The sequence below is a fragment of a genome, unplaced genomic scaffold, assembly GCF_019419815.1.
Source record: "Pyrus x bretschneideri cultivar Hongxiangsu unplaced genomic scaffold, Pyrus_bretschneideri_v1 Contig2, whole genome shotgun sequence".
NCBI lineage: Eukaryota > Viridiplantae > Streptophyta > Magnoliopsida > Rosales > Rosaceae > Pyrus > Pyrus x bretschneideri.
This window is the reverse complement of record NW_025999501.1, coordinates 10,244,825-10,272,415: the sequence shown is the minus strand read 5'-3', so window position 1 is coordinate 10,272,415 and position 27,591 is coordinate 10,244,825. Positions and strand designations below refer to the sequence as shown.

The following is a 27,591-nucleotide window of genomic DNA, read 5'->3' as shown; positions in this document are numbered from 1 at the left end:
GGTTGCCTATATTGTGTGGCTTAGCCGAACTCCCCCTTCCCTTAGTGTAAAATATATCGTTGTACTAAAAAAAAACTAGCATTTAGTACATTTAGCACTATCTTCTATCCTAACATTATAGTAATTTTGATACTATACTAAAACCCCCCAGAGTTGAAATCCTGGATCCGTCATTGATGAGGGCGCGACTCTCTAATGTAAAATTTTTAGTCTTTTGGGTCTACCCATCGTAGAATGGGATGATCCTCTACAAAGGAGCACGATACACTCGTTCAAATTAACACCATTCAATTTTTATCATGCGGCTACATGGGTTTGCGCACACGAGCAACGTACTGCGGCTTGCGCACCTGAGATTTTGCAATCTAAACTTACCCATCCAATTGAATTGGCTTGGGTTGGTTCAACTTTAGATTTTGGTCTGTCGAATTTAGGTTGTGAGAATTCATAACTTTGAACATTTTGGATTTAGAGCATCTGCAACAGTTTTCTTAAATTTTTACTAGTTTAGCAGGTGAGTAGTATAAAAACTACTTTAACTTTTCTTCTAGTTATATGACTTTAGTACAAATGCCTACCCTCCCAATATCTTTGTATCAAGGCAAATAAACCATAATGTCTAGCTTCCATGAAAAAGGCTTCAACCATATGTAATGATAAACAGTTATCTATGCATTCGAAATCTTGTGACTAATCCATCCCGCATAATAACTTGTATCAAAAGAAACACGTCCACCCATTTTCCAAAAAAAAAAAAAAAACAGAAAAAAAAAAAATTTAACACATCCATTGTTCAGCCTTGTTAATTTCTGGCTAATGGTCTTCTTCAACTTATTCGATTCAACAACTGAAAATTAAAAAGGATGTGTAAAAAGTAAAAATGAGTGTGTGATAGCACTACCCTTTTAATTTTCAGCTTAGTCATTGCTACTAAAAAACAAAAAAAAAAAAAATAGTAAAACGAAGCTTGTAGCTCAAATGATTAGGTTATTTATCTTGATTAAAAAAATTATTATTGCACGTGATATTCTAGGTTTGAAACTTTAGAAGAAACTTGTTATAAAGGTTTTTTTTTTTTTGCTCGTAAAATTATTATTTTTCTTTGTTGGATTTTTGTGGGTAAAATTAGAAACCACTAGATACAAAAAGGTCAAAGGCCCAGCCCAACTAATAAAACAAAAAAACCATAAAAAGCCCGGAAACCTACAAAAAAATATTTGAAATAATAAATTGGGCACGGGCACAAAAACGAGATAGCCGTTATCGACAGACCATCGAGACTTTTCGGTAGTATGAAGATCTGACGGTCAGGAATTAGTAGCCGTTATATTCAAAATGAGACGAGCACATGCCCTTCTCTCTCAATATGAAAATGATTAATTAAAAAGAAAACTAACGAAAATTGTTTGAAAATTTTGAATTTTAACTATGAAAACAAAATAAAAGGTAAAATAAACAGTATTAGAATTGATTTTTTAGTATAAAAATAAAATTTTTCGTTAAAGTAAACAGCACCGAAAGTTTTTCATTAAAGTTTGCTTAATTAAAACCCCTTTTAAAGAACCCAACAAGAAACACAGACGCCCTTTTAAAGAACCCAACAAGAAACACAGACGCAGAGAGAGAGAGAGAGAGAGAGAGAGAGAGAGAGAGAGGGGGCTTCCTATGCCATTCATTCTCTACCGGGATTTTGAAGATTCAAAGCTTTGATATTTGCCTTACTTTGGTCAAGTCCCTTGATTTCTCTTCAAGGTTTGTGGGTTACTTTCGATCTTTCTTTTTTATTTTTTTTCTTTTTTTTTTTTGAAATTTCGTATGTTCTGGGTTTCGATTCGGACGGTTTCTTATTATTCTTCATGTTAGATCATGAATTTTTCTGACTTCATTCAAATATTAATTTGGGGTTTTTGATTTCTGTTGTTTGATGGTGATTTCGTATTGAAGGTGACCGAAATGGGATCAAAGGAGAACAACCCAGATCTCGTTAGGCCTTCAAATTTTCAAGGTAACAGACGTAGCAGAACCCCAGGATGTAAATACTTTTCAATTTCTGAATTTTTTTTTAAATATATCTTCTTCGTTTGCATTTGTTTTCTTTGAAATTTTGGAAAACGTCCGAGAATTTGTTTGGGGGCAGCGCCTGAGGGATGTCCATAACATCACCAGAAAAGAATGTCCTAGGTTTGTGACATTTTCTTACGATCTGATGAATCTCTTTCCATGTTTATGTTTTAATATGTTTGATTCTTTAGCCTTTCGTTTACAAATGAACTAATTCGAGACATTATAATCGTCGTTATTCAGGAAGAAAAACGTGAGAAGGTTTGAATTTAAGAAAAATGTGCCAAAGGTAGTACGAGGTTTGCATACGAGGTTTGCGCAATTGCTCCAGCAGCAGCCAAAGGTAGTACCTGTTGGACCGATGACAAGGATCTTTTGTTTGCATTTTGGTTTTTCGATTTTAGTTCGAATTACAATTTTTGGTATTGGTTACATGTAATCAGGAAACCAAGGAAGTGTCTGTGAGTTCATTTGCTGCAAATCCGCAGCTGTGCAGGACGTTGATCAGGAAGCGAAGAGACCGAAGTAGGATGGTATGTGTGTCTTACTGTCTAGTACTAGTAGCAGTTTTCTTATTCAAGGTTTTCTATCTTTTGTTTTTGTTTTTGAACCTGTTGAAAGTAAACTAAAATAAAATAAAGCTTAGGAAATTAAAAGCATCTAGAAACTTAAAATAAACAACTTGAAGAAAGTAAGGAAAGAGTTAGAAAAGTTGAGTTGACTCCCAATAGCTTGGCGCAGCAGAAGTTCGGTTAACAGTCACTTATTCCTTTAGAGTCAATGACTCGCGTGCAATTTCATTGGATGACTCCAAGCCCATTTAGAGACATAGAATTTGCGTGCTAGGATAGGAATAACAATTTGTTTGCTTTGACTATGCTTGCATGAAATTTCTATCGCTTTAACTTCTGTAAATTCTTTGCCAATTGATAATGTACAACTGATGTGGTTGATGATAATGTAGACTTGCTATCTTGTAGTATTCGTTGCTACTTGTGAAAGCCCAAATTTTTTAAATTCATAGCTTGTTTTACTAATCCAGTTTTACACAGCATAATATGTTCGCAAAATTAAACTAGAACCAATTAAGAAAGAAACAAAGTAAAAACAAAATATTTTTGAAATAAATAGGAAAGAATGTAAAAACAAAAATATTTTGGGACTTTTCAAGGTTTTCTATTTTTTTTTTTTGAAATTGTTGAAAATAAACTAAAATAAAATAAAGATTAAGAAATTAAAACTATCTAGAAACTTAAAATAAACAACTTAAAGAAAGTAAAGAAAGAGTTAAAAAATTGGGCTGCCTCCTAATAGCTAGACACAACAGAAGTTCGATGGTTAAGTCACTGGATCCTTCAGAGTCAATGACTTGTGTGCAATATCATAGGGTAACTCTAAGTACAATTCAAGCCTATGACCATAGGCTTGGCGCAACAGAAGTCTAGTTAACAGTCACTGATTCTTTTAGAGTCAATGACTCGCGTGCAATTTCATTGGGTGACTCCAATTTAGAGACATAAAATTTGCGTGCTTGGATAGGAATAACAATTTGTTTGCTTTGACTATGCTTGCATGAAATTTCTGTCGCCTTAACTGCTTTAAATTCTCTGCCAATTGGTAATGTAGAACTGATGTAGTTGATGGTGGACTTGCTGCTGGATGTAGGACCCAGTTTTAGTTTTCTGTATGTGCACTGTAGCTGAAAGTAGAACCATCTTGTATGTTTTGTGTGCTACTTGCAAAAGCCCAAGGTTTTTAATCCATAACCTGTTTTCCCAACCCAAATTTACACAACACAGAAAGTTCACAAACACTCATGAATTTTTTAACCAAGTGTTTTTGAAAATTTAAAACAAAATGTAAGACACAAAATTAAATGAGAACTAATTAGGAAAGAAACAAAGTAAAACCAAAATGTTTTGGGATTTTTCAACGTTTTCTATTTTTTGTTTTTGAAATTGTTGAAAAGAAACTAAAATAAAATAAGGGAAGTGCTATTGGCACTCCAAAATTTTCATTCTACACTCCTCACAAGTTTATTTTTCTTACTAAATATAGAAAGTTTGGATGTAGAATGAGAATTTTGGAGTGCCAATAACAATTCCCTAAAATAAAGCTTAGTAAATTAAAAGTAGGGGTTTTTGAACTTTAATCCTTTAAGAAAAATAAAATTTAATAAAAACCTGGTGTTAGAGTGAATATTGATTTTAGTCCCTTAATGTGTACTTAATTCAAATTCATATTATATTTTTATTTTTATATTTAATAGATAAATTATTTAATGTTATTACATTTAATTTTAAATTTATTATTATACAAGTTTTAATTCATTAATTTTATTTAACTTTCTCTAATTAGTGTGCCTAAACGTCTGTATCATAATATATTTTACCAAATTAATGTACCGAAATGCCCGTACCTAAATATATTGAATGAATTAGTGACACGTAAGAAAATATGTAAAAACATAAGTGTACCGAAAATTCCGTACCTAACTATATGATACTAAACTAGTTTACCGAAATGTCAGTACCTAAATATATTATACTAAATTAGTGTACCGAAATGTCTGCACATAAACATAATATACTAACCCAGTGTACCAAAATGTTCCCTACGTAAATATATTGTAATGAATTAATGGTAGATAAGAAAATATGCAAATACCGAAAAATCTCTACAAAAATATTTTCTTATATAAGATGCATACCATAATGAGAATTAAAATTTATAATATTTTCATAAAATTTAAACTTCATAAAATTATAAATAAAAAAAGAGACATTGAATACATATGCTGACATTAAATAGAGTCTAGGGACTAAAATCAAATTTTAATCTTGTATAAGACATTTTTCTAAACTTCATCTTATTTAAGGATTAAAATCTAGTTTTCTATTAAAAGTATCCAGAAACTTAAAATAAATTAAAGAAAGTAAGGAAAGGTTAAGTAATGTCCAGTGGTTAAATCATTGGATTCTTCAAAGTCAATGACTCGCTTGCAATATCGATTCAAAGTATATTTCAAGCCTGTGACCATTAACCTTGAACTCATGACTTGTAACCTCATTTTTAATGTCCACAGCCTCATGCGAATAAACCTTAATAACCACATAAGGCCCACCCCACCTTAGAGATATAGAATTTGCATGCTAGGATAGGACCCCATGACAATTTGTTTGCTTTGACTATGCTTGCATGAAATTTCTGTCGCTTTGACTTCTGTAAATTCTTTGCCAATTGATAATGTACAACTGATGTGGTTGATGATAATGTAGACTTGCTGCTGGATGCAGGATCCAGTTTTACATTTTTTATGTGTGAAAATACGAACATCTTGTAGTATTCGTCTGCTACTTGCCAAAGCCCAAATTTTTTTAATTCATAGCTTGTTTTACTAATCCAGTTTTACACAACACAATATGTTCGCAAAGACTCATGAATTTTTGAACCAAGTGTTTTTGAAAATTAAAAACAGACTGTAAGACACAAAATTAAACTAGAACTAATTACGAAAGAGACAAAGTAAAAACAAAATATTTTTGAACTCATGAATTTTTGAACCAAGTGTTTTTGAAAATTAAAAACAGACTGTAAGACACAAAATTAAACTAGAACTAATTAAGAAAGAAACAAAGTAAAAACAAAATATTTTTGAATTTTTCAAGGTTTTATATTTTATATTTTTGTTTTTGAAACTATTGAAAATAAATTTAAAATAAAATAAAGATTAGGAAAATTAAAAGCATTTAGAAACTTAAAATAAACAACTTAAAGAAAGTAAGGAAAGGGTTAGAAAATTAGGTTGTCTCGCAATGAGCGCTTTATTTAACGTCTATAGCTAGACGTAGCAGAAGTTTGATGGTTAAGTCACTGGATCCTTCAGAGTCAATGACTCGTGTGACTCCAAGTGCAGTTCCAGCCTATGACCATTAATCTTGAACTCATGGCTTGTAACCTCATTTTAAATCTCCACAGCCCCATGAGAATAAACCTTAGTGGTTGCATAAGACCTAACCCACCTGAGACACATAGAATTTGCATGCCACAGGATATGACCCTATAAAAATTTGTTTGCTTTGAATATGCTTGCATGAAATTTCTGTCGTGTTAACTCCTTTAAATTATCTGCAAAATTGGTAGTGTAGAGCTGATGTGGTTATGTGATTGATGGTAGACTTCATGCTGGATGCATGATCTAGGTTTAGTTTTTTGTATGTGCACTGTAGCTAAAAATAGAACCATCTTGTATGTTTTGTCTACTACTTGCAAAAGCCCAAATATTTTAATCCAAAACATGTTTTACCAACTCAATTTTACACAACAGTATGTTCACAAGCACTCATGAATTTTTGAACCAAATGTTTTTGAAAATTAAAAACAGATGTAAGAGACCAAATTAAACTAGAACTAATTAGGAAAGAATGTAAAAACAAAAAGATTTTGGGACTTTTCAAGGTTTTCTATTTTTTGTTTTTGAAACTGTTGAAAATAAACTAAAATAAAATAAAGATTAAGAAATTAAAACTATCTAGAAACTTAAAATAAACAACTTAAAGAAAGTAAAGAAAAAGTTAAAAAATTGGGCTACCTCCCAATAGCTAGACACATCAGAAGTCTGATGGTTAAGTCACTGGATCCTTCAGAATCAATGACTCGGATGCAATATCATAGGATGACTCCAAGTACAATTCAAGCCTATGATCATTAAACTTGAACTCATGACCCATAACCTCATTTTTAATGTCCACAACCCCATGCGACTAAACCTTAGAAACTACATAATGCCCAGCCCATCTTAGAGACATAGAATTTGCATGCTAGGATAAGACCCCATAACAATTTGTTTGCTTTGACTACATTTGCATGAAATTTATGTCGCTTTAACTGCTTTAAATTATCTGCCAATTGATAATGTAAAAGTGATGTGGTTGTTGATAATGTAGACTTGCTGCTAGATGCAGAATTCGATTTTACTTTTCCTTATGTGCACTGTAGTTGAAAATAGGACCATATTGTATGTTTTGTCTGCTACTTGCAAAAGCCCAAATTTTCTAATCAACATCATGTTTTACTAACCCAGTTTTACACATCATAGTAAGTTCACAAGCACTCAAGAATTTTTGAACCAAGTGTTTCTGAAAATTAAAAACAGAATGTAAGACACAAAATCTAAACTAGAACTAATTAGGAAAGAAACAAAGTAAAAAAAAAAAGATTTTTCAAGGTTTTTTAATTTTATTTTTTGTTTTTGAAACTATTGAAAATAAAATAAAATAAAAAACTTGAAGAAAGTAAGGAAAAAGTTAGAAAATTGAGTTGTCTCCCAATAAACGCTTTATTAACGTCTATAGCTAGACACAGCAGAAGTTCAGTGGTTACTGGATCCTCCAGAGTCATTGACTCACGTGCAATATCATAGGGTGACTCCAAGTACAATTCTGGCTTGTGACCATTAACCTTGAACTCATGACCTGTAACCTCATTTGTAATCTCCACAGCTTTATGCGAACAAACCTTAGGTACTTGTTTGGGCCCAAAAAAATATTGTTAAGCCGAATGTAGGTTTATGCTTGGCCCAAAGCCGTTTCAAAAATACTATGGGTTGTCTGGTGATCCAGGGCTATTCAGCAGGGATGGTCGAGTCCTACCACATGGAGGAGTGGTTCGGATAAGCAAAAGGGGTCAAAGAAATCCTAGGGCAATTAGGATTCTCGACCAATAATGAATAAAGCCTCGCAAAGGGGTGAGTACAAAGTCCTAATAGGGGTAGGATTGGTTGAAGCAGAGTTGGAACAGAACAAGAAGTCCCAATCTAGATATGATTTTGACTCGATCTCAAGAAGGATTCAGTACTATAAATAGAAGACATTATGCAACAATTGGGATCTTCAATTGAACACACAACTGCCATACGCAAAACCTCTCAAACATCTTGAGACTTTTTATTTTCTTTTTCTCACCGACACATCTTCAGTTTGGATAAACAACATTGTGAAGGCAACTAATGAACACCTTCAGTTTGGATAAACAGCACTGTTGCCGTAGAATCAGCTGATCGATGAGCACCTTCAATTTGGATAAACATCACTGCGTCGAAGCCGATTGGTTACCTATCCAAGTCTCTGTCGAGAAGGGTTTTCGAATCCTTATTGGTAGATGTCAACTTATTAACCTTCTTGGCGAAGTAAAGTGTTACGAGTTATGACATTCGACGTACTGGACGTCGAATAATTTTATGATTGGATACTTATAAGTGAGTTTTAAAGTTTGGCATTCTGACGGCTAAACCACTTTCATCATCAAGACATACATCACCTTTGAATACTTGTGTTCGTACAGTTTGGTGTCGATTCAACGTGCTTATACTCTTACGAATATAATCACTGTGATCGAATCGGGCGCCGACGATTTGTGAACTTCACAGAACTAGCAGCCTTGCTTCAGGCTCGGGAATTCAAAGGCCGAGATTTGTTCATTCCTCAGCCGCAGTTGCAAGATAAAGAAGTCAGCAACGCGCTCAACACAACATCAACAAATTTTACTCCTCGGTCGATGAGTTGGCACGCCCCGCATTCAACCGAATGATGTTGTTAGTTTATTAGTTACTCGGCCTGCGCGCCACGTAGGTTTTGTAATTTTCAGGGTCAACAATTGACTTACCAATGCAAGGCCTTGGGAAAGATTTGTCTCAGGCACAAAATCCGATCATCGTTGCACCCCCCGAGGCTACAAGTGCGACACGCCGAGAGAAGGAAATTTGTCTCGGCGGACAGCCTCGCAACCCAGAAATTCCCAACCAAACGGTAGGCATTTTTGTTGAAAGAATAGTGGAAGATTGCGATGAAAATGGTGGGGAGGTTTCTGATCCGCCAATTAGGTCGTTTATTCGAAGACAACTTGATAAACAATATCGACAGGTCAAGCAGTCGATTGGCTAGAAAATGAATGATTTCTGACGCAATACGAAGCAATAGTGATACACAGACCAGGATGCTTAAACTATTGGTTAGTAAAGCCTTCGAAGATGGCCACGTCGGCCAACCTCAGCAGCCTCCTTTTACGAATGTCCCATTACAAGCCGAGAAAGGATCCGCTCGGTTACAACCAATTGACTTAGAGAAAAGAGGCGGATCAAGCAATAGATCTAACGGACCTGACCAGGGAGTAGAAGCAGCATTAGTCAATATGACCGAGGTCTAAAGAATGATCGACTCGACCCTAAAAAAAGGGCCGAAGTTCCCAAAATTCATCTACCCCGTACCCAGCTTATGTGGAAAGGTTCGAATACCCTCAAGGCTTCAAGATCCCTGACTTAAGTCTGTTCGCCGGAGAATCATCCTTATCCTTGTTAGAACATGTGGCTCGGTTCACGGCGCAATGTGGGGACGTCAATAGGGACTTCCATAAACTACGGCTATTCAACTTTTCACTGACAGGGTCAACTTTTGCTTGGTACATTAATCTCCTACCAAACTCCGTCTAGAGTTGGGAAGAATTGGTCTATAAATTCCATGAACAATTCTATTGACCAGGGATGGAAATGTCTGTTTCATCGTTGGCTAAGATGCTCAAGCTTCAGACGAATCACCGATGGAATACTTAACAAGGTTCAAGTCGGCCAGGAATTGGTGTCGAGTACCTTTTCCTGAAGTTGAATTCGTCAGAATTGCCCTAAACGGTTTGGACGTGGAATACAAAAAGAAATTCCTAGGGGCAAATATTCAAGATATGTACGAACTTGCTCAACATGTTGAGCAGTATGATTATTTGCTTCGAGAGGAAAAAATATCAAAGTCCCCATCCCGGGGAACATTATACAAGAATCCCACAGTCAGCTACGCATTGGCCGAAAGTGAGGACCCCCAGTATGCCAGTGTGGACGCGGTTGAAATAGTGATAGGTAAACCATACAAGCAAGCCATTAGCTCAAGTAAGTCCCAAAGATGCCAAGACCCGTTCGGCCGCCGAGGAGATGAGTAAAATATCGAAGGTTTACACTTTCGATATCACCAAAGCCGATGCAATTTTCGACCAGTTGTTGGTAGCAAAGATCATCAAACTTCGGCCAGGACACAACATCCTTAAGGCCGAAGAATTGAAGGGCAAAATGTCACATCCCGGCCCGGGGCGGAACCACTTCCCGGGCCCGCTCCACCACCGTAGCACGATATTGTCCGCTTTGGGCTTACCATTCCCTCACGGTTTTGTTTTTGGGAACTCACGAGCAACTTCCCAGTGGGTCACCCATCATGGGATTGCTCTAGCCCCTTTCTCGCTTAACTTCGAAGTTCCTACGGAACCCGAAGCCAGTGAGCTCCCAAAAGGCTCGTGCTAGGTAAGGATGAGAATATACATTTAAGGATCACTCCCCTGGGCGATGTGGGATGTCACACAAAACATATTGCAAGTAACATAATTCAAACAAGCATGCTACCAATAATTGCGTTGTGTTCCGTGACGTGATTCAAAATTGGATCGAGAAGGGTAAGTTAAAATTCCCGGAGAAACAGATGGTGGTCGACGTCAATCATTTCCCCTCAATGACAATTGGTATGGTGGATGCTCATCTCCCTAAAACAAAGGAAAAGGAATGGGCGAATTCATCTCGGTGCAGCATGCCCGTAAGCAGAATAGTCAACCAAGACTGAAGATTGATTTATTTTCAAATGCACCACCCACGGAGCCTTCAGGGCCGGCCATCGTTGAACCCAAATCAGGTTCTAGTTCCGAAGAAACTGATGAATCAATGGTTTTATGCGACTACTGTAAAACACGAGTTGAACCTAAAAAGAAGGCATCTCTGGCACCAACTTCAGGCCTACTATCCACAGCCGCTACAAAACCGCCAAAGGAACTCAGTGCTGGCCCACGACGCCAAGTGTTTGAGAGACTCAGTCCACAGGTACAAGACCCAGCCCCAGTCAGATGACGTCTTGACTTTGACGCAGCGTTCTACAATGAGGATTATTACTCACGCAACTCAAGCAGTTCGAGTTCGTCAGTCGATCGAAAAACCTTTAAACCGCCTAAGCCACGAAACCAACGTTGGTACAGTTACAATTCTCCAACTGGCTTGTATACAGCGTTATCTAAGTCCCAGAAACGTCGTCGCCAGCAGATAGATTGCATGGCTCGACGACAAAAAGCGCAAGCTAATTCGACTACTCAGTGGCAGCCAAAAGAGGCAGTAGGAAGCAGTGACGATCGGCCTACCCCTATTATCATGGCCGAATTACTTCAAGGGAAAAAGGCAGTTGCTCGCGACTTTGAGACCACCATTGAAGAGTCCAAGAAACGCATCAAGCTCCTTCTTCGGCCCCGAGAGATGACAGCTCGTCTCAAGCATTTTGAACAAGAGGCTGAAAGTAAACTTCCCCCACTACCACCGCAGGAACCGCTAGTCAAAGTACGGCGCAATCTGCACCCTCCATTTCTCGATGAATCCTTGGAGTACATGCAGGAATTTCATAAGAAATATTCCACCAATGATTTATATGGACTACCCAAGGCATGTTAGGAAGCCTTCAACCTAGCACTAACTTGCCTTGATGCCGAGCAAATTATCCAAAAAACTTCCGATCCAACAATGAAAGCTAGGTTCCAGCATATACGTGAGGCTCGGGTCCTCGGCTTTGAGGTCGACTCATACACAGATATAGATACCGCCGAGTTACCCTTTTCACTCGAAGACCTTCAGCATTTGCAATATCATTTCGAAGTTTTCTCAGCCTTATGGCCGATGAGGAAAATCGGGTGGCGCGTTTAGACGCATATCTAGACACAAGGAATGCCCGAATTGCCTATGAAGAACGAGCCCGTAAAGTACTACAATAACCAAATCAATCTTCGGCAGTAAACGCGCTCGAGGAAGATAACCAGAATAGAATAAATTCAGTCCATACGCCTCAGGAGTAGGTTCATACCGAATCGCTAAATAGTCCAATTGAAGACATTCCAACAACTGATACTACATCCACTACTCTGGAAGACGACTAGGGCTCGATGGGTCCCCCGGTCCTCGAGCATATAGAGATCAGTATGGTCTATGTCCTACCGGCTAAGTTTCAACCAAGAACCCATCAGTCAAATTTTTTGGATGGGGACGTGGTTGCCGAAGAAGCAACACAAGTGGATTTCATCGCTACTGACGAAGATGGGGAAGTCAGTAAAGGCGATAATCTTAAGGCAACCCTGGCCGAATTATTTCCTTGCTCCCCCTCTGTTAATCTCCAACATCTAAAGCCGTTATACGTCACGGCTCATATTGAGGGATATCCCATTTCCAAGGTGTTTGTCGACTGTGGAGCCACAGTCAACATCTGCCAATTTTCGTCATGAAGGCATTACGCCGTTCCAATGACGAGCTTATCCCATCAGGGATAACGATGAGCAGCTTCGTCGGCAAAAAGTCTCAAACCAAAGGAGTGCTCCCGTTAGAAGTCAGCGTTGCCGGTCGTAACCATATTACGACATTCTTTATAATTGACTTAAAGACTGACTATAATGCATTGATCGGTCGCAATTGGATCCATCAAACAAGTTGCATTCCTTCATCGCTATACCAAGTTCTCATCTTTTGGGACGACAAATCAGTCGTAGTGCACCCAGCTGATAATCAGCCATTTGAGACTAACATGATTCAAGCTCGCTATTATGACGATCACGTCGGCTACATCACCCTCCAGGGTTTTAACGAGGATGGACGGCCGACCAGAATTTCGGTTCAGAAAGCTATCGAGGTAGGCGCCGAGATTGTACAATAGGATTCGGCGAGACTCGACTTGGCAGATCTAATTACCAATGCCGATGACTGACGCCGCCAAACAAGAAAGGCGTCGGGCCGCGGTTTCGTCGACCATAGAACGTTTGCTGGCTCATTGGTACGCCGTTGCCAAGCTACCACATTTAGGCATAAACTTAATCGAATTTTTAGCCGAAGCGGATAACGGCTCTGTTCTATCGTTCGACAAAGTTCAGGCCGCACCGGCTAAACTCGAAGATAATCGGCCCCAGGTTAAGGACCCATTGGAAGAAATCAATGTTGGTACAGCTGATGATCCTCGATCATTGTTTATCAGTGTGTTATTGCCACCTCTTATGAAGGTCGAGCTTTGTAAACTGCTTCATGAATTTAAAGATTGTTTCGCGTGGAATTATCATGAGATGCCAGGCCTTTATCGAAACCTCGTCGAACATGAGTTACGCATCAAAGAGGGGTGTAAGCCTTTCCGACAACCCCACATCGGTTCTCGATAGAAGTACAGCTCGGCATAAAGGACGAATTAGTTCAGCTTCTGAAAGGTGGGATTATTCAGACTGCTCGGTACGTCGAATGGTTGGCCAATATCATCCCGATGTTAAAGAAAAGTTGAGCCCTCCGCATTTACATCAATTTTCATAATTTAAATCTGGCCACTCCCAAACATAAATACACAATGTCAATCTCGGATTTACTAATTGATGTTGCAGCCAATCATGAAATGTTATCCTTCATGGACAGCCATGCTAGTTACAATCAAATCTTTATCGCTGAGGCTGACGTTCACAGGACCGCTTTTCGTTGCCCGGGGGCACTCGGTACCTACGAATGGGTCGTCATGCCATTCGACTTTAAGAACGCCGACGCCACATACCAGCGAGCCATGAATACGATATTCCATGATTTGATCGGTACGGTCATAGAAGTTTTTTATCGACGATGTGGTCGTGAAATCGAAAAGTCGCCGAACACACTTGGATGATCTTCAGCAAGCATTCCTTCGCGTGCGACAACATAATCTCAAAATGAACCCGGCCAAATGCGCCTTCGGTGTATCGACCGGTAATTTTTTGGGTTTTTTGATGCACCATCGTGGCATTGAGGTCGACGAAAATAAAGCTTGCGCAATCATTAGCGCTCTACACTCGACGACCAAAAATCAACTTTAGTCATTGCTCGGGAAGATAAATTTTCTCCGTCGTTTCATCATTAATTCGGCAGGCAAAATGAAAGCATTCTCTACGCTCCTTAAACTTAAGGACTCCGACAAGTTTGAGTGGCGCGAAGAACACTAAACGGCTTTTACGCAAATCAAGGTTTCCCTTACCACGCCATCAGTACTAGTTCCAACTTGTCGTGGTAAGCCTCTCAAACTGTACATTTCGGCAGCCGTTGAATCCATCAGTTGTTTCCTCGCACAAGATAACAATGCTGGGCGTGAACAAACTATCTTTTATCTCAACCGCAATCTGAATTCGCCGGAGCCCAATTATTCACCCGTCGAGAAACTTTGCTTAGGTCTGTTTTTTGCCGCATCAAAACTTTGGCACTACATGCTCCCATCAATTAAGCAGGTCATTGCCCAAACAGATGTTATTCGTTACATGCTCACTCGGCCTATCGTCAAAGGCCAAATCAGAAAATGGATAATGGCTTTATCAGAGTTCAGTTTGCAGTATGTACCCCAAAAAACCGTCAAAGGCCAAGCCCTCGCAGATTTTTTGGCCCAACACCCTTCTCATTATGGCTTTGGGGGCAGCGACGTCGACATCGGCTTAGTCACAATACGTGACAACCATTAGACGATGCATTTTAATGGCTCCAGCACCTCGACCTCGGTTGGTGTTGGTATTGCTATTCAATCCCCCAACCACTGCCGCTGGTATTTCTCTCTTAAGTTAGATTTCGGCTGTACGAATAATCAAGCCGAGTATGAAGCTCTTATCATCGGCCTTCACGTCCTGCACGATTTAAGAGCAACCCGTGTCCTCGTCCTTAGAGATTCTGAACTGGTGATTAACCAACTCAATGGCGTTTTTCATTGCATGAGTTGTACTCTGGCGCCCTATCACATGGTCGCCACCTATTTGGCCGAGTCGTTTGAACGAATTACATTTGAGCACATTTCATGTATTCGGAACACTGACATCGATGAACTCACCCAAATAACCTCCGGAGCACAACTCACAGGGGGCAAGCTAGGCCGGGTAACACCCACAATCCTGCAATCTTACCCAGCCTTGGTCAATCAGCAAATTCTCCAGTGCAATCACGTGATATGCACGAGGGTGATGTCGTTACCATCGTTACTAGAGCGAGGAGACCCCGTAGAAGTATGTGTCGTCGAGACACTACCAGACGACTAGAGAAAGAGGATTTTATGATATCTCGATAACCCTAACAGGGAACACGACCGGAGAACGAGGGTCTACGCCACGAATTACGTGTCATACTAAAATAAATTATATCGAAAGGGTGAGGATGGATTACTATTACTGTGCCTCGGCCCACATGAGGTCACCCGAGCAATAGCCGAAGTACATGAAGGAATTTGCGGAGCTCACCAATCAGGACGCAAAATGCGTTGGTTGCTCTGACGACACGGTTACTTCTAGCCGAGTATATTAAAGGATTGCATCGAATATGCATACAGTGCCAGATTCATAGACCAGTACAGAGAACCCCGGCTGAATTACTCCAATCGGTTACCAAACCATGATCGTTCAGAGGATGGGCAATGAACGTAATCGGCAAAATCACACCATCCTTTGGAGCGGCAAAACACGCATGGATACTGATGGCAACCGATTACTTCATTAAGTGGGTCGAGGCAAAATCATACGCCGAATTAACAGCCAAAGAAGTTTGCAGTTTTGTAGAAGAAAATATTGTGACCAGATTCGGCGTGCTAGAAACGATCATAACCGACAATGGCACAATCTTCACAGCCGACATGTTTAAGGAGTACACGGCAAGTCTGAATATTTGACTTGAGCAGTCTATGCCGTATTACCTATAAGCGAATGGGCAAGCTGAAGCAAGCAATAAGGTATTAATCGGTATTCTTGAAAAAACGGTAAGAGAGAGGCTTGGGATGTGGCATTTAAAGCTAAATGAAGCATTATGGGCCTACCAAACTTCAGCCCGGTCTGCCACCGAAACAACTCCTTACACATTAACTTACGGACACAACGCTATGTCATTAGTCGAGCTAAGTATAAACTCCTTACGAATGATTGAGCATAGTAGTTTGTTCAGTGCCGAATACAGTCAAGCCATGCGACAAGAGTTAGAAGACTTGGAAGAAATTTGGTTCGACGCGTGTAATTTATTAGTAGCACAGAAGAAAATCGCTGAGCGAGCTTATAATTAACGCGTCAGACAAAAAACGTTCGGCGATGGAAAGTTGGTATGGCAAACTATGTTACCCGCAAGAACTAAAGACCCCAGGTTCAGCAAATGGTCGCCAAATTGGGAAAGACCGTTCATCATACACAAAGTTCTCGGCAAGGGGGCATACCACCTTAAAGACCGAATTGGTTTAGTTCATAAATTACCAATCAACGGAAAATTCTTAAAGAAGTACTATCCAATCACGTGGGAGATGCAAGAATAAATATCATTGTATTAAATTCATAAAAGGACGAATAGATACATTTAAAAGGCTCCTAAAAATTCTAAGGGGTCGAAGGGAGGAAAGTCTCGAGAGCAGCCTTCAACTCCGGCCACCTTACTTCGCTCAAAATTATCTCAGCCTGCCTCGTCTTCTTATTAAGTTGCAGTTGTTGGCTGTGCTTTACGCCTGTAGTGAAGGTCGTAAGCCGAGCCTTATTCGCCTCAAAGTCCCTCTCAAGCTCTGAAGCAGCAACTAACCTTTGTTATTGAAGCTCAGCGATTTGACGCTGAAGCTCAGAAATCAGGCAATCAAACTCGGTCAGCTGCGCATTCTTCACTTTTATGGCCTTCACCTCTGACCGACTGGCTTCATGCGCAATCTTGGCCGTTTTCAGGTTGTTCTCAGCCCGTAAAGCTTGTTCGAAAATGGTGAAGTGTTGCCGAGTCCGTTCCAAAAGGTCAGACAGATAGGCGATATTCTCCGTGCTCAGGAAACCGCCATTTGCAAGGTTGTTCAAACACTCCCCAACGGAGTCAAGACCTTTGCATTGGAGGACCTGAGAGGCAGAGAGGGACAGGAGCTCCTGCAGCATAACAAAAGCTTGGGCCTCGGCTACGGCCTCCACTAGTTCGGCAGGGGCGGCAGAGGAACCAGCCGCACCAGTGATGCTCTGAAGAAGAACATCGAGCTTGACCTCCCACGAAGGCTGCACACAAAAGAAAAATTTGTAAGCAAAAAGAAAATTAGATGGAATGTATAACAGAGGGAATGTGTTTCTAGACCTGCTGAGAGGAGACCTTGGCCATGTCCTCTGGTTTGTTGCTCGAACCTAGAGAACTTAATGGCCGGGCCTAGTGCCTAAGATTGTTTCTCAATTCACACGGTCGATTGAGGTTATCTACATTTGATGGCCACTTAGGTGGCCAAAAAATATAGACTACACCTTTCGGCGCATAAAATTATCGGTGAAATGAACGTTCGGGCACCTGACATTTAATATTTTCCTGGGTTCAGATGCGTCGTAATAAAATTAATAAAGAAAGAAGAGTGAGCCTTACAAAAGCCGAGGTAACTTCTTGTGGAAGAATGTCGAGGTTTTCATCTTAGGGGTGGAGCGGCATTTTTGCCGTTGCCTCAGGCTCGACCAAGGTTTTTTCCCACGATCGGCCATTGGAGGATCCGGTCGAGCAGCCGCAACGACCACGAGAGGAAAGTTGGCAGTAGTAGTTGGTCGAAGGTGACTCGACAACATGATTTCGTCATTCTCGTCGCTTTCATCAGCCTAAAATAAAAGCCGTTAGGATTGTAAACTTGGTAAAATGAAGAAGGGTCGTTAGCAATATAGTCATACCTCTTCCAAGACTACCGTTGACTGTTTCTTTAGAGAATTTGTCCCGACGGGTGGGGTTATCTTCTCCAGGACAGGCGTTGGCCCCGGGATTACAGGTCCCTTGACCAGCGGAGCTGTCCCTAGATCAGCCATGACCCTAGAGACGACTCGAGTTGCTTGGCAAGATGCCATTGACCGTTCTTCCGTTAGGGCCGGGACGACCCGAGCAGGGGGAAAGTTGTTTGTTGCGTTTGTCCCAGTAGTATGGCTGGAAATCACGTGGATCTCCTGTTCCCTTTTCTTCACCAAGATCTTAACGCGTTTTGAGGGTCGGGGAGCTTTGCCGGCCATTTTAGCTTTCGGGCAAGGCCATTTGCCTTGTGAGGGTTGCACGGCGGTTTTACTCCTCTTAGAGAGCAGATTTCTTCTTGGCCGCAGCCGCAGCGATCACATCCGCTTTCTTCGATGACCGACCATTTGAGAAAATAAGATCGTATTAGAAAGGGGTAGTGACAATCGAAAAAACAAATAAAAGAAAGAGTAGCCGTCTACCTCGGGTCGGCTCTTTGGATTGGGAGGTAGAGATTCTCCTTGGCCGATCACCGAAAATTTTGTCGGTGATGTTTTCGACCGCAACCCCGAAGAAGACTCCAGTGTATTCTTCCTACCAATCATCGAAGGTGTCTGTGTCAAGAGATTCGGGGAAAGTTGGTCGGAGGTGAAATGTTTTGCACCGATCCTGAAACTCTTTCTCGGATTCTCTGCACTCCATCTCCGATGAGCCAGAAAGGCGTTCTCGGCTGAGGAGGGAACGAGAAGTAAGTAGAAGGACCGGACAACCTAGAAGGTATCCAAGTTGTCGGGCCGTGAAGTGGGGGTGGTAGACTTCCCAACTTGCTCGGCAAGGATCACAACCAAGGGGAAGGTCGTGTGCTAGCACGATCGACCCCCAATTCTGGCGGAGGGCAGCATCTTCACTTTCATTCTAGGCTGATGATGGAAGCCTGATGGAGCAAGGATGCTCTCGACGATGACATACTAAAAATTCGTCGTTGGAGAGGACTTCTAGGCCGAAGAGGTACTTGAAGACTTCTTCAGCCTGGTGAGGACGCGACGGCCAAGATGCCAACTGAAGGCCGAGCGAGGAAGTAGGGTGAAAGGCAGAGATCCGGGTGAAGTGTGGTGAATAGACTTGTAGCCAGAGTTGGAAGACCCAGAGGGGACCATTCTGGTTTGGGTCAACTTTTTCAATAGTCGCCTCGGCCAGGTAGTGGAGAAGATTGGCGAGAACGGCGGAGCTAAGCATCAGGGTGTGACCACTAGCCAGAGTCTCGGCCATCGGCATGTTCTCGACCAAACACTTGTTCGATCGGGTACAACAGTAGAATAGGAAGGCTTCATGTTCTCCCTTCCTAAGACTTGCCTTGCCTCGGCCAGCGAAGTGGAAGATGAGGGTGTTGTAGTTGAAGAAGTTCTTGTGTAGGTTCTGAACGTTTTCTTTCGAAGGCTCTCGACCATCTCGACTCAGTGTTTCGACGGCTTGATCTTCGAAGAGCGCCTTAAGGTCGAGATTCGACGAGTGCCCAAAGAGAGCGGCATCTATCGGGATGCCAGATGGAGGAGTCCCAAGAATAGCCGAGAAGTCAATGATGGTAGGGCCGAGAGGGCCAAAAGGAATGACCATTGTGTTGGTGGCCGAGCACCAGAGACTCAGCGCTGGCATGAGGAGTTCTTTATCCATGGTCGAAAGCTTGACGGCGTCATAGATACTAAGAGTCTTCCACTCTTGGCCGAAGAAGTTTTCCATTCGGACAACCCAAGCCACCCAGTTAGCATTGGTCGTGGGCCAGGCTCCTTGGGGCATCGATAGGTCCTATTTTGACCAGTCGAACCCTTGCAGCAAGGGTGTCAGGCAGTGAGCCTTGAAGAGGGTGGTGATAGACAAAGGAACTGCATCCTTAAAGAGTGGCCCCAAGATTTGGTGGGTAGTGCTTAGGTCACCCTCAAAACGCAGAGTTTTGATGGCGCTCCGATTGATGAAGCCCTTGCATTTGCTGTATTCGTCGTTGACCTTGGAAATGAAGGTGCTGGAAGTCATTTTGGAAAGCCTGGAAGGGTTTGGAAGAATGCTTGGGAGGATTTCTAGAGTAAGAGTTTGTTTTCTGGGATTTAGAAAGCAAAATGGCTGAGAGGTTCTTTGAAGGTTTCTGGAAACGTGAAATGCAAATAAAGGAAACTCAGATATTTATAGGCATTTCAGAAGGAAAATCAAACGTTTGATATTCAGAAACGTTTTGATTTTCAAAATTTAAGGGAAAATCGATCGGGAAATGGCCAATCATTTCGGATATCTCGAAAACCGCCAAGGATAAGATCAAGGTTCTCGAGGTTTTAGGACGGACGATTACGTGCGGCGGTGGATTTAATGCATTAATGAAGAAAAGACGCTTCGGCAGACCCACGTTTTCGAGGGCCATGATTAAGAGTTGTTAGGTTTATTAGAGAATCGACACGTGGCAGGACGTCGGGAATAACAGAGATCGTGCAATCATATTCCATAAATGCGCATGGTGATGGTTATCGAGAACAGTTAAGTTTAAAAGCAAAAGATGTTTTCGCTTCTTCAAGGTTGAGATTCGACCAAAGGTTGGCAGCCAACGACCTCAAAAGCGAGGGGGTAATGTTTGGGCCCAAAATAATATTGTTGGGCCCAGTGTAGGTTTATGCTCGGCCCAAAGCCGTTTCAAAAATACTATGGGTTATCTGGTGATCCCGGACCATTCAGCAGGGATGGTCGAGTCCTACCATAGGGATGAGTGGTTCGGATAAGCAAAAGAGGTCAAAGAAATCCTAGGGCAATTAGGATTCTCGACCAATAATGAATAAAGCCTCACAAAGGGGTGAGTACAAAGTCCTAATGGGGGTAGGATTGGTTGAAGCAGAGTTGGAACGGAATAAGAAGTCCCAATCCAGATATGATTTTGACTCGATCTCAAGAAGGATTCAGTACTATAAATACAAGACATTATGCAACAATTGGGGACCTTCAATTGAACACACAACTGCCATGCGCAAAACCTCTCAAACATCTTGAGACCTTTTATTTTCTTTTTCTCGTCGACAAATCTTTAGTTCGGATAAATAGCACTGTGAAGGCAACCGGCGAACACCTTCAGTTTGGATAAACAACACTGTTACCGTAGAATTAGCAGACCGAGGAGCACCTTCAGTTTGGATAAACAGCACTGCGTCAAGGCTGATTGGTTACCTATCCAAGTCTTGGTCGAGAAGGGTTTTCGAATCCTTATTAGCAGATGTCATCTTATTAACTTTCTTGGCGAAGTAAGGTGTTACGAGTTACGACATTCAGCGTACTGGACGCCGAATAATTTTATGATTGGATACTCACAAGTGAGTTTCAAAGTTCGGCATTCTGACAGCCGAACCACTTTCACCATCAAAACATACATCACCTTTGAATACTTGTGTCTGTACAGTCTGGTGTCGATTCGACGTGTTTATACTCTTACGAATATAATCACTGTGACCGAATCAGGCGCCGACGATTTGTGAACTTCGCAGAACTAGCAGCCTTGTCTTCAGGCTCGAGAATCCAAAAGCAGAGATTTGTTCCTTCCTCGGTCGCAGTTGCAAGATAAAGAAGTCAGCAACGCACTTAACGCAACATCAACAAATTTTACTCCTCGGTCGAGCTCGGGCGAAGAGTTGGCACATGCCGCATTCAACCGAATGACGTAGTTAGCTTATCAGTTACTCGGCCTGCGCGCAACGTAGATTTTGTAATTTCAGGGTCAACAGTACCACATAAGCCCTAGCCCATCTTAAAGACAAAAAATTTGCATGGTAGGATAAGACCACATAAAAATTTGTTTGTTTTGGCTATATGCTTGCATGAAGTTTATGTCGCTTTAACTGCAATTAGAGCAACTTTGTGACTGCAAAGCACCACCGCGGCTATGATAGCGGTGGTTATTGCAGCAGTGGCTTATAAGACAGCTCCAGGCAAAGCTTAAATTGCCGCACATGCAGCAGCAGCAACCCAGCTGCCACTCTGGTAGCCCGTGAGACATCTCCACTGCCACACAATTTACCAGTAGCAAGCTCAAATCGTTATAGAAGCAGTTCACGTCGTGGCTCAAAGCCAGACCCAGGCTTTGTGCTGCATCGCAACATACCGAAACCTATAGCTCGAGAGCTTAGCGCATGGAGCCTCAAAGACCAGCGAACCAACCCACAACCAAACCCAGCCTATACTAGCAGTCTAGCCAACTTTTGAGGCCCAATCGATTCCAGATCGGTTCAGTTAAATTGGTTTTTGGTTCTCTGATCGTACCCAACTTAAGTCGGTCTGGTCGGACAGACCGTTGGACTAGCGATTAAACCAAGGGTATTTTTGCCCTAGTTTTCTCCTTTTTTCGTAGATTTAACTCATCTCGGCTCAAATTTTGAACCCAAAGTCCACTACACTTCCACTATTCATGGAGACGCCTACTATCCAAGCTCTTCCACCCTGAATAACGATTAACACGTATCCTAGTATGTTGCAAATTTGATGAGCGCCTTCACGCAAAAGATAACTTTGGTTAATCAGCCTCTTTAGCACATCTAGACACGAGGGCAAGCGACGATGTTTCTTTCCACAACATCTCGGCAAGCAGTCACGAACTGAGTGTTCGTGCAATTTTCACTTCCACTTGGGCCTCAAGGTAATGTTTCTCTCGCCTTAGCGAGCAGAGCAGTGTCCACTCCTGACTAGGTCCATAAAAAAATATGCATTCATGGTAGAGCCTACACTTCGACGAGCATTCTAAACCCAATTTCAACCGAAGTGTCCATTCGTGGCTTGGCCCGCAAAGAGTTTCCTTCACCTCGCATTGGAGTAGGCAACGCATCAGACGAAGAAAAGTAGAAGCAAAATCTGGCTCAAGTTCAATTAGTAACCTGGGTCATGCACATCCATGAGTATCCCACTCGTTGGCTGTGAGACCATGATTTTCACCTTCCTGGAACAATGAACGTTCAAGCCCACTCCACAGGCTGGCCCCAAGTGGAGGCAATGCTTCGTTGAATGAAACTATTCCGGGTGACAAAGAAAAGCAGAAGCATAGTTTGGCTCGAGTTCAATTAGCAACCTGGGTCATGCACAACCATGAGTGTCCCACTCGTCGGCAGTGAGACCATGATTTTCACCTTCCTGGAACAATGAATGTTCAAGCCCACTCCACCGGTTGGCCTAAAGTGGAGGCAATTCTTTGCTAAATGAAACTATTCCGGGCAGAGTAAGTCGACTTCGGCAACTTAGCTATACCAACTGCTCCCACTCATATATTAAACTGCCCTATCTAGTCTGAGCAACACTCACTCAACCATGTGGGTTATCAAGCCAGACTGATTGGCGTGGCTGATATGTCTGCCCATATTGTGCAGGGAGCGGGCGGCCCTACTATAGACAGAGGGCAAGTTTGAGTAGACAGGTCTTGCCACTGACCCCTACTTGTACTGATGACTTAGAGAAATGTCGATAGCTTAGATCGGCTCCTCATAGCCTATAAATAGGTGAATCGGCTCCTTATGCAGGGTTAGACACTTTAAACGCTCACTAATAGGAGAAACGGTAAATGGTAAGTTGTCTGCAATCTTAACTAATCAAGAATAGAAATTTCTTTTTAGGAGATCGATTATTGCTTACAGTCATGACCAAATACCAAGTGTTGTAGACTTATAACTGAGTAGAGAATTAAGAGTAATGAAATTACTTGTTTTACGATGGATGATATGTCAAGTTTGTGACCTCATCATCTTCTACTGAGATCAAATTAAGTAGGCACTAAGCCCACATGTTAGGAGGCACCCCACACGTAATAGGTAACATACCATAAATGATGCTTACTTAATGAGAATGATTTTCATGACACGAGCACACTAGTATTGTGATATTATGTGCCAATGATACAATACACTTGTCAGTTTCTCTCTACACGACATATGTTACCCATGAGGTAATAGACTACAAATGAAACCACTAATACTCATGTCATATAAGTTGTTGATAAAAAATATTGATTAGACCGGTAACCAACTATCACTAACCTATGACAGTTTCTCTCCAGTTCCACATACTGGTTCTATTTTGATGCTCGTAAATCAGAGTTTTTATTTCCCTCCCTTTCCCTCCCCTCCTATCTGAATGGTCACGATTAAGCCACTTCAACATCTTATATTAATTTTTTATAGCAAGAGAAAGACAAAATAAGAGAATGTGAGAGGAGGGGATGGAAGGGAATGAAAAAGAGGAGGGGAGAGAATCCTAATCCCTTTATCATACTGGTTTGTTTGGTTTGGTTAGGTCATTGCATTGTCCAAAAAAACTGGCTCTAATTGATTCATTAAGTGCCTACTTAACATAAAACACAGCTGGCCCTTGCAATTAACGAAACTTGGCACTGTCATGTCGTGCGTTTTCGATGGCTTCAAGGTGCTGATGTGTTGGGGGCAGCCTAACAAATTGGTTATATGTAGCTCAAGAGCGACATATGCCATGTGTTACTTTCTACTTATTGCTTATCCAACTCCAACCACGTAAACTCGATACCCCATTGGAAACGATCACCACAATAGCAAGACATATCGCCCCGAAACGCCCATGTGTTGGAGTGTCACGAAGAAGTTTACCAAATACTTAATTTTAAAGGTGAAAACACTTAAAATACCGTTTTGAAGAAAGAAAAAAAAAATCCCTAAATTGTTATTGCATACGAATCGATTCAACTATTGTTTGCTGAGAAAGCTTCTTAGAACTATCTTAAAGTTCTTTAGAATATTGTTCCTTCCAAAATAAGAGACCTATTCTCCAATGGTGGAATAATCCCTCCGTATTCTGTTTTATTATGCTTTAAGTAAGCAAGTAAACTACTTTAATTGCTGATTGCTTTCCAATGCGCAAAACCTGACAAATACCAATTCATAAGTGCTTTGTTTTTTTTTAGGATAATGCTATTCACACTCATTTTTACCTTCCACATATCCTTCATTCGATCCTGATAATCGAAAATTAAGAGGGGTGTGTGAGAAGTAAAAATGAGTGTGTAGATATCACTACCATTCTTTTATAGTTTGATTTTTGAAGTGTTATTTTATTTTTTATTTTTTATTTTTTTTTGCTAAAACTAATAGTTATTGAGGGCCAAGTGGCAAACATGGGAGTTCATAATTTTAGGGTAGTTCTATTCACACACCGTTTTTTGACTCCCACACATCTTTGTTAACTTTTGTTCATCGATCTTCTTTGATTCATTTGATCTGATGGTCGGAAATTAGAAAAAGTACGTGCGAAGTAAAAATAAGTATGTGGATAACTACACCCTAATTTTATACTTCAATTTAAAGGTTCTTTAAAAAGAGAACGTATTCCATCTAGCTGGCTGTATAATTAGGCACCAGCCTGCCAGGTGTGTGCCCTTCTTTCAATCATCATATCATTAAGGTGGTTGTCACCAACCATTACAGCCATATTAATCTAATCACATATTAATTAATAACTAATTAAAATAGTTAGCTCAAAGTATGTAGCTAATACTAATTATTCAACGGCATAAAATATGGAAACATTCGTAGAAAGTTGAACGAAGGTCACAGAGCGCGTATTCTTTTTTGACCTGAGAGCAATTGTGCTTATTATTTTAGCCAACACACATTTGGTTTAGACGCACAAGTGAAGATATCTTATGAATCGTTTGGAAATAGTTTTAAAATGATTACAAGTGCTTTTAAAAGAAAAAAAAAATTGGTTTTAAAAGATGCTTGAAGTATTTTTCTAAGATTTACTTACATTTTTTACAAATAATTGGTTCTAAAAATATTTTCGCCAAAAACATTTCCAGTCCTTTTAAAATGAATTCAAAATGAACTCTGAAATTAGTTATTAACTTGTTTGCCACAATAAGAAAAAAAATAATAATAGGATTTCACTGAGTTTGGTTTTGGGGGTAATCTTTTCAGCTTTTGGTTGCTGAAGACAAGAGCTCGACAATTTGGTGCACCATTACATCTAAATTATGTAAGTAGTATGCATGATGTGGAACAATTAGTGGGGGAAATCATGGAACAACTCGACATGCGTACGTCTAAGAATAACATGTTTGAAGAATTCTAAAGTTGGGGATCTTCGATGTCCAATTTCGGCCACATTTCGTGTCATTCTTCATTGTAAGGAAATGGTGATTTACGTATGTCGTGTCGTTAATTTTAGGGTTTTTATGTTTTATTATTATGGCAAAGTGACGAAATTTGCTAGGCCAAATACGTATTTTAAGAAGTTTACAAAAAATTCGACGGTATGAAGAAATTTTATTGAAAACAAAAGGAGATTAAGAGGATTCGAAACTATTACAATATGTTAAGAGGGGAGGATAATTTTGAACTCGTGACATATGAGTGAAAACATGACATTCTATTCATTAAGATGTTGGACCACATGCAAGTAATATCGTAATCTTCTCTGTTGTTTTTATCTTGAAGCTAGGGTTTTGGAACCTTATGTATCTTAACCCTACAATCTTCTGTTGCTTTTGTCCCCCATCTCCATCTAATTATGAAAAGAACCTTGAAATTAAACCAGAAATGTGACTTGTAATTAGAGATAAAGCAACAATCAATTCGTTTAAATCAATATCTTGTATTTGTCCTTTTGGGGACAAACTTGTATATGGTGGCTTATGTTAATCAAAACGCCATGACGTCCGGGACAAGGAAAAGCCAGTGCCAACCGATTTCTAACTTAAATAATCTTTGATAAAAAGGAAAAGTGGGAAGCAAACGAAATGATGCAGTTGCAGATGGCATGTGGGTGACGGTGGAAAGCCAAATCCACTAACAACTCTCCACCTACCGACGTTGCCTTCCAATGCGATGCGATGCCATGCCATGCCATATCTGATGATTAGTGCTGAACAGATGTGGATGACCATATGCAAAGGATGTAGTCACTTTAGGGCTTCTCTTTTGTTTCTTTCACTAACCCTAAAAGTAAATGGTAAAATATTTAGTTTGAAGTGCCGACGGTGGAGAGAAGAGTGCATAAATCGTACTTTAGTCGTTATGAAACTATGCTACAATCAATTTACCGAGTTTGACGGTGAGATATTAACTTTGAATGATCGTAATTTGCGCTGTGAATGATTGTGAGGTGTTAATTTATTGTGAAATCCGACATAAAACGTGTTTAGGCGACTTATCCATTGTGGATGCCTTGGAATGACTCTCTTTGTTGTTAACATGATTTTCAAAGACAGATCAAGTGAACTTCCGAGAAATTTAGAAAAACATGGAGAGTTAGAATTAATGAATAAGAAATACTTAAGTTATATCCCAAGGTAGTCTTGTTGCTAGCTACGTAAGTTATTGGTGCATTGTGACACCTACATCAGAACGCTTAGGTGTTTAAGAAATTGTGAATGCATTGTAGATGACTATGAGACACATTATGAAACCCAAACCAAACTCTTCTAGACCCATGATGATAGCATTCCACATCTATATATCCGATAGACTTGAAGAAAAAGAGGTAATGGCCGATTTTCTTTTGAAGTTTAATTTTATCTAATTACGTTTGAATTTTTATAATCAATCGATTTTCACCTTGAACTGTAATTTTAGTCGATTACCATTCTGAAATTTTATAATTGGCTAATTTTTCTCCTAAACTGTATTTTCCCCACTAAATCCTAAAGTTCAAGTGTATGGAGTGAATTAGTGGAAGAGAAGAAGAAAAAAAAAACTATAAGTTGTTCATCGTTGTAATCG

At 40.5% G+C, this 27,591-nt stretch overlaps 1 long non-coding RNA gene across 2 annotated transcripts; it reads left to right on the top strand.

Moving 5' to 3' along the window:
• The first annotated feature begins 1,585 nt into the window (after positions 1 to 1,585).
• LOC103961190 lies at positions 1,586 to 26,053 on the top strand. Of its 2 annotated transcripts, none has more exons than XR_007257963.1 (4): positions 1,586 to 1,752; positions 1,945 to 2,181; positions 2,305 to 2,404; positions 2,505 to 3,027. It is a non-coding gene; the product is annotated as an uncharacterized LOC103961190 (long non-coding RNA). The 2 variants fall into 2 exon arrangements; XR_007257962.1 differs by adding an exon at positions 25,789 to 26,053 and having other exon boundaries at positions 1,590 to 2,181; positions 2,505 to 2,594.
• The last annotated feature ends 1,538 nt before the right edge of the window (positions 26,054 to 27,591 follow it).